Source organism: Bos mutus, unplaced genomic scaffold (assembly GCF_027580195.1).
Source record: "Bos mutus isolate GX-2022 unplaced genomic scaffold, NWIPB_WYAK_1.1 CTG216, whole genome shotgun sequence".
Taxonomy (NCBI): Eukaryota; Metazoa; Chordata; class Mammalia; order Artiodactyla; family Bovidae; genus Bos; species Bos mutus.
In genome coordinates this window covers 112,514-120,580 of record NW_027219617.1, presented here as the reverse complement: position 1 = coordinate 120,580, position 8,067 = coordinate 112,514, and the positions used below count along the sequence as shown (strand labels likewise).

Here is an 8,067-nt window from a genome sequence, read left to right as displayed (position 1 = left end):
AAATCAAACTAACAATAAGAAAGTGACAAAAGTAAATACAAATTTAATTTAAAATTAGGATAATTCTAAAATAATTTCATTAGCTAATGTGCTACATGTTAGTTACTGACACCCTACTGTAAATGCATTCATCCATTTAAGTGTAATGTTAAACCAGATGTTATGAAGTTTACATTATAGCAAGGAATTGTTATTAATAGCACAAACTTAGAATTCATCCTTTATTATAATTATCTTAATTTCTTGAGAAAAAAAAAGAAAAGGTGCACTTATGATGATATTTACATTCCAAATAGATTGGCCCTATTGCTTAATTTGTTACTTCATGAAGGATAATGCACATATTTAAAACTTGATTTGCCTTTTTCTTCTCCAGAGCCTCTTCATAACATTAGTCAACTCAGAATTTCTTAGGCTGTAGATTAATAGATTAAGCATGGGGGTTATGACTGTATAAAACACACTCAACGATTTGTTAATGGAGAAGGTCTTAACAGGTCTTGCATACATGAAAATACAGGGAACAAAGAAACAGACAACCACAGTGACGTGGGAACCACAGGTTTGGAGGGCTTTCCACCTCCCTTCCTGACTCAGGTTTTTTGGAGAATGAAGGATGACTCCATAGGAGACAGATAAGAACAGAAACACTATAATACACATCAGTCCTCCATTGGCCACAACTAGGATACCAATGACATAGGTGTCAGTACAGACCAATTTCAGTAATGGAAATACGTCACGTGTAAAGTGATCAGTGACATTGGGACCACAGAAAGGGAGCCCATAAATAGTGATAAGTTGAGTTACTGAGTGTAGACAACGTCCAACCCAGGACACCAGCAGCAGCACAACACACACCCCTTGTCTCATGATCACTAAATAATGCAAGGGCTTACAGAGTGCCGCATAGCAGTCTTAGGCCATCACCAACAGAAGGATTAACTCTGATCCACCAAAAAAGTGCTCCATAAACAGCTGAGTCTTGCAAGATTTAAAGTGCACGATGCTGGATGATCTGGGAAGGCCCAATGGTAAGGTTGGGAGGGGAGGAGGGTTCAGGATGGGGAATGTGATTTTTTTAAAAAAAAAAAAAAAAATAAATAAAAAAAAAAAAAAAAAAAAAAAAAAAAATAAAGGATATGGTATTTTTTTCCCAAAGAACAAATCTGAAATCAGCCTGGAGGAGATAGAAGAGGAATAAATTAGGTCTAAAAATGGCAAACTAGCAAGAAAGAAATACATAGGTGAGTTCAGGGTCTTACTGACAGTTACGGTCAGTACAATGAGAATGTTGCCAACCATGGTTAAAATGAAGAAAAATAAGAACAGAACAGAAAGGACTTTCTGCTCCTTTGGGTTCTGTGTGAGGCCCAGGAAGATAAAATAAGTTATATTGCTTCCTGGTTCCATCTAGTCTGTACAGAAACTGACTTCTTCACTTATTAGAAGCTGCTTACCTACAAAGAAAAGGAGGAAAATTTTTATATACATTATAAATTTAATCTTTTATTTATTCATTCAATTAAAAGAATGTGTAAGAATTTATTAGTGTCAAATACATCATAGATATTGTGATTACCAAGTTGAAGAAGGCATAGTTCTCTGCCCTTAGTAATATATGACAGGATGAAAAATTTCATACTGATATAATGCGTGCCATTTTAAGAATATTCATATGATGCTAGAGATCACTGTGTAGGAATATATCAGGTAAACTGGAATCAGAAAGGGCTTCCTAGAGGAAACAACACTTTTGCTGAGTTTTAAAGGGAAAACAAAGAATGAGAAAAGATGGGAAGAAAATGTGATGGAAAGATACATCACTTATAGTGTTATAAAGCTTTCATACTTGAGAACCACATAAGGTAATTCACACACTCAGTGAGAATAGCTGAAGCTCTGCCCTGGACTGTTAAAGGACTCGCTGAAATGCCTTTCTGAGGGTCATTAGCAGGATGCTCTTCATTTCCTGACCAATAAATACTGGTGCCATCCAGTGTTGTCTCAGCCCCAACCTCTACACACATTATCAAATTATGGTATGCTATATCTCCAATTTTGGACATCAGTAGTTGGATATCAGTTTAGTTTATATAATAAAAATGTTTAATTTTCTACAATAAAGAGGTGTTTCCCATCTCATTAAATGGTACCACCTTCAATGGAACCGCTCTTACAGAAAATATCACTTGAGTTCTTCACTTCCTTTTTATTTCCATATTTTGATTTTTGTCAAAGTCTCCTGCCCCTATTTTCAAAATATATCACAAATTTGGTCATTCCTTATCCCTCATTTTCTTCCTGGTCCACTGCAATAGCCTCCTGACATGTCTCTCCACTTTTCTTCTGGCCTCCAACAATGTGTTCTCCTGAAACATCTCAAATTATACTTTTTAAAACTTCTTTCAGTTATGTCACTCAATTCCTCAGAACCCTTATATTGCTGCTGCTGATGCTAAGTCACTTCAGTCGTGTCTGATTCTATACAACCCCATGGACTGCAGCCTACCAGGCTCCTCTGTCCATGGGATTTTCCAGGCAAGAGTACTGGAATGGGTTGCCATTGCCTTCTCTGCAGAACCCTTATAGTGACTTCTAATCTTGCTCTCACAATTTAATGTGCCACAGTTGACATTACACTAAGAAGTATACTATAATCACTATTTTATCATTGATGAAGCTGAGCCTAAGAATATCTTATTAATTGTCTTAATGACACATTTTAAGTAGTAAAACTAGAATTGGAACCTACATATGCTTTATTTCAAAATGACTTAATTTTAACACAACAAAAGAAAGAAACAAAATTGTGAATCCTGTTTCCCACCATTTCCTTAGTCTTACCTTGAGGAAATTTACAATATGAAGTAAGACTCTTTCAGTTATTCACAAACACCCAGAATTCGTCTTCATCTAGTTTGGCAACCGAGGGAGCTAGATTGCATTTTTACTTGAGGAAATATTTTATTTCACTCAGTTACCTGTTCATTTCCTCAATGAATTTTTCTGGTTATTCATAAGAATGCTTCTATTTACATTACAGATTTTTTGAAAGCTATTCCAAGGTGCATGCAAAAAAACAAAATCTTACAATGTTAGAATAATTTATCTAAAAGACAAATAAAACCTCCATTTACACAGGAAGATAGCAACAACCCATTTCCCAGGGAAACTTATCTCTAATTACTTCTTTTCTTATTAACTTCAAAATAGGAAGAAAAAAAGAAAAGAAAAGAAAAACAGTCTATAGTTCAGCCTTTCTCACTCTATCATGTTGGTAGGGCCAGACTGCTTGACTTCAGATTTTTAGAGACTTTCTTGTGTGTATGAATGTTTTAATAATGTATTGCAATAAGCCTAACAAAGAGCTATATATATATATATATATATATATATATATATATATATATATATATATATATATATATATATATATATACATATCAGTTTTTAAAAGGGCGTCATTTTTTCCCACTAGAGGAAAACAATATTGGATATGTTATCCCTTATAGCCAAATTTATCATTAAATCTTAGAACTGGAATGTGTCCAAGACTGATTCTTGCTTAATTAAATTCACTGGGATTTTCCAGTAAATTTTAAAAGTACATCTGTGCGTAAAAGTACTACTAAACCAAATCACAGAATTAGGGTCAGAAAGATGTGTGTGCTCAGTCACTTCAGTTGTGTCTGACTCTTTGTGACCCTATGGACCCTGTCGGGCTTCTCAGTCCATGGGATTCTCCAGGCAAAATACTGGAGTGGGTCGATATGCCCTCCCCCAGGGGATCATCCTGACCCAGGGATCTAACCTGCATCTCCTGTGGCTCATGCACTGCAGGCAGATTCTTTACCACTGAGTTACCAGGGAAGCCCCAGAAAGATGTAACATGAAGAAAAAAATACAGCTTAAGAACCATACTGAGACTATTGCCAGGCAAAAGCAAAATGTGAGACCAATCTTTTTGTTTCACTAAAGATTAGTTTGTTATGTATTTGCCTACTTTCCAGAACAAGTTTTACATTCTTTTTATTTACAGCTTCATTCTGCCTTGTCGTTTGGTCAAATATATAAACATTATATCATTAATTCAGATATAAAAAACTAATTATTGAAAATAATGAAAGGGAAAAATCTACAATCCAGAACAAACTACTGGACAAGGCTTTTATTTAGATTTTAATGAGAAATCAAAAGTTTAACAGGAAAGGAAAGGCTCAGAAAGTTCAGCACCATAAAACTAGATTTATAAGAAATATTAAAGGGACTTCTATAAGCAAAACAATTAAAAAAAAAAAAAAAAGGCCACAACTAGCAATGTAAAAATCATAAACAGAAAAATCTCATTGGAAAATTCAAATATAGATTAAAGGCATTAAGGTCAACCACTTATGAAGATAGTAAGAAGTTTAGTAGAAAAATTAGAAAATGCATCTATATGCTCATAAGTAGTTAAAGGATACACAAAACAAAAAGATATAAAATACCAAATCAAAAGTAAATATGAAGAAAAAGAGTAAAAGTTCATGATAGTTAAAATATAGTTGAACTTCACAAGTTAAAATAATTATATACATATACATATGCCCCATGTAAAAACAAAACAAAATTATTTAATAGACTATTAATTAAATTATTTAATAGATAACTCTTTGCAACCACATAGACTATACAGCCCATGGAATTCTCCAGGCTAGAATACTGAAATGGGTTGCCTTTCCCTTCTCCAGGTGATTTTCCCAACCCAGGAATCAAACCGAGGTCTCCTGCATTGCAGGTGGATTCTTTACCAACTGAGCTATCAGGGAAGTCAATTTAATAGATACACACAGACAAATGAAGTAATAATCTAAGCATAACAATAAAGGTAGTCATCAAATCACAAGGGTAGGTAAGCTAAAAGTGAGCTACAAGGACAAGTCAAATACAATTAACAAATGACAAAGCGTACATACCTATCAATAATTACTCTCCATATAAATGGACTAAATGCTCCAAAGACACAGAGTGACTGAATGAACACAAAAAGACCTATATATAAGCTGTTTATAAAAGACCCACTAGACATGAGAACACAATATAGAATGAAAGAGTGAGAAAGGAACAAGATATCCCAAGAAAAGAGAAACAAACAAACAAAAAAAGTCCAAGGTAGCAATATTTGCATCAAAAAATATAGACTTTAAGACAAAGAGTGTAAGAAGAAATTACAAAGGATAACACATAATGACAAGGAGATCAATACACTGTCCCTGTGAACTATCAGGTTTTTTATCTGATGGGAATATGCACTATTCTTCGCCCAGTGTGAGCACCAACCTCTCTTATCTGTAATCCATCTGAAATTCTTTTCCCAGGTTTAGACAGTTTCCTCAAATTCACCACTGAAGCTGAGGGGAATCCTCTGCAGTCTTCCAGAATTCCTTCCCTCACACTTTCTCTGCCTCTTTATGTCTCTATCTCTCTCCCCCACTCCCAGGTCTATAGGTCTATCCTCTGCAGTATTCTACTCTCAGTATTCTAGCTGCCTTTGTATTCTCAGACCCTCAACTTCACTTCTGAATTCAAGGAGTCTACCAGGATCCTCTGACGTAACACTTCTTATACCACAACTTGAAAAATGTAGAGAAGAGCTAACCCTTATCCTACTCAAACTCTTCCAGAAAATTGCAGAGCAAGGTAAACTTCCAAACTCATTCTATGAGGCCACCATCACCCTAATAGCAAAACCAGGCAAATATGCCACAAAAAAGAAAACTACAGGCCAATATCACTGATGAACATAAATGCAAAAGTCCTTAACAAAATTCTAGCAAACAGAATTCAAAAAACATATTAAAAAGATCATATGTCATGACCAAGTGGGCTTTATCCCATGGATGCAAGGATTCTTCAATATCTGCAAATCAATCAACACAGTACACCACATGAACGAATTGAAAGATAAAAACCATATGATTATCTCAATATATGCAGAGAAAGCCTTTAACAAAATTCAACATCCATTTATGACAAAAACCCTCCAGAAAGCAGGAATAGAAGGAATATACCTCAACATAATAACAGCTATCTCTATATGACAAACCCACAGCAAACATTATCTTCAATGGTGAAAAACTGAAAGCATTTCCTCTAAAGTCAGGAACAAGACAAGGGTGCCCACTCTCACCACAACTATTTAACATAGTTTTGGAAGTTTTGGCCACAGCAATCAGAGCAGAAAAAGAAATAAAAGAAATTCAGATAGGAAAAGAATAAGTAAAACTCTCACTGTTTGCAAATGGCATGATCCTCTACATAGAAAACCCTAAAGACTCTACCAGAAAATCACTAGAGCTAATCAATGAATATAGTAAAGTTACAAGATATAAAATTAACACACAGAAATCCCTTGCATTTCTATACCCTAACAATGAAAAAACAGAAAGAGAAATTAAGGGAACAATCCCATTCACCATTGCAATGAAAAGAATAAAATATTTAAGAATGTATCTACCTAAAGAGTCAAAAGACCTATATATAGAAAACTATAAAACACTGGTGAAAGAAATCAAAGAGGACACAAATAGATTTTATTTATTTGAGTCCTCTTTGATTATTTAATTAATTATAATAATTAATTATTTATTTAATATATTATTATAATATAATTTAATATAATATATAATATATATATAATATAAATATATATATAATATATAATAATATATAAAATATTATAATATAATTATAATAATTAATTATTTATTTAATATAATAATTGATTAATTATACCATGTTCATGGATTGGAAGAATCAATATAGTGAAAATGAGTATACTACCCAAAGTAATCTATAAATTCAATGCAATACCTATCAATCTACTGAAAGAGATGGGAATACCAGACCACCTGACCTGCCTCATGAGAAACCTATACGCAGGTCAGGAAGCAACAGTTAGAACTGAACATGGAACAACAGACTGGTTCCAAATAGGAAAAGTAGTGCATCAAGGCTGTATATTGTCACCCTGCTTAATTTAACTTATATGCAGAGTACATCATGAGAAATGCTGGGCTGGAAGAAGCACAAGCTGGAATCAAGATTGTTGGGAGAAATATCAATAACCTCAGATATGCAGATGACACCACCCTTATGGCAGAAAGTGAAGAGGAACTAAAAATCCTCTTGATGAAAATGAAAGTGGAGAGTGAAAAAGTTGGCTTAAAGCTCAACATTCAGAAAACGAAGATCATGGCATCTGGTCCCATCACTTCATAGCAAGTAGATGGGGAAAAGTGGAAACAGTGTCAGACTTTATTTTTCTGGGCTCCAAAATCATTGCAGATGGTGACTGCAGCCATGAAATTTAAAGACGCTTACTCCTTGGAAGGAAAGTATGACCAACCTAGATAGAATATTCAAAAGCAGAGACATTACTTTGTCAACCAAGGTCCATCTAATCAAGGCTATAGTTTTTCCAGTGGTTATGTATGGATGTGAGAGTTGGACTGTGAAGAAAGCTGAGCGCCGAATAACTGATGCTTTTGAAATGTGGTTTTGGAAAAGACTCTTGAGAGTCCATTGGCCTGCAAGGAGATCCAACCGGTCCATTCTAAAGGAGATCAGCCCTGGGTATTCTTTGGAAGGAATGATGTTAAAGCTGAAACTCCAGTACTTTGGCCTCATGGTAAGTTGACTCATTGGAAAAGACTCTGATGCTATGAGGGATTGGGGGCAGGAGGAGAAGGGGACAACAGAGGATAAGATGGCTGGATGGCATCACTGACTCAATGCACATGAGTTTGAGTGAACTCCAGGAGTTGGTGATGGACAGGGAGGCCCGGAGTGCTGCAATTCATGGGGTTGCAAAGAGTTGGATATGACTGAGTGACTGAACTGAACTGAACTGATCAAGCTACCAACAGTATTTTTCACAGAACCAGAACAAATAATTTCAAAATTTGTATGGAAATACAAAACCCTCGAATAGCCAAAGCAATCTTGAGAAGGAAGAATGGAACTAGAGGAATCAATCTGCTTGACTTCAGGCTGTACTACAAATCAACAGTCATTAAGACAGTA

At 34.9% G+C, this 8,067-nt stretch overlaps 1 pseudogene; it reads right to left on the bottom strand.

Moving 5' to 3' along the window:
- Positions 1 to 345: 345 nt before the first annotated feature.
- On the bottom strand, positions 346 to 1,413 carry LOC102283164 (olfactory receptor 4A47-like; annotated as a pseudogene).
- Positions 1,414 to 8,067: the final 6,654 nt, after the last annotated feature.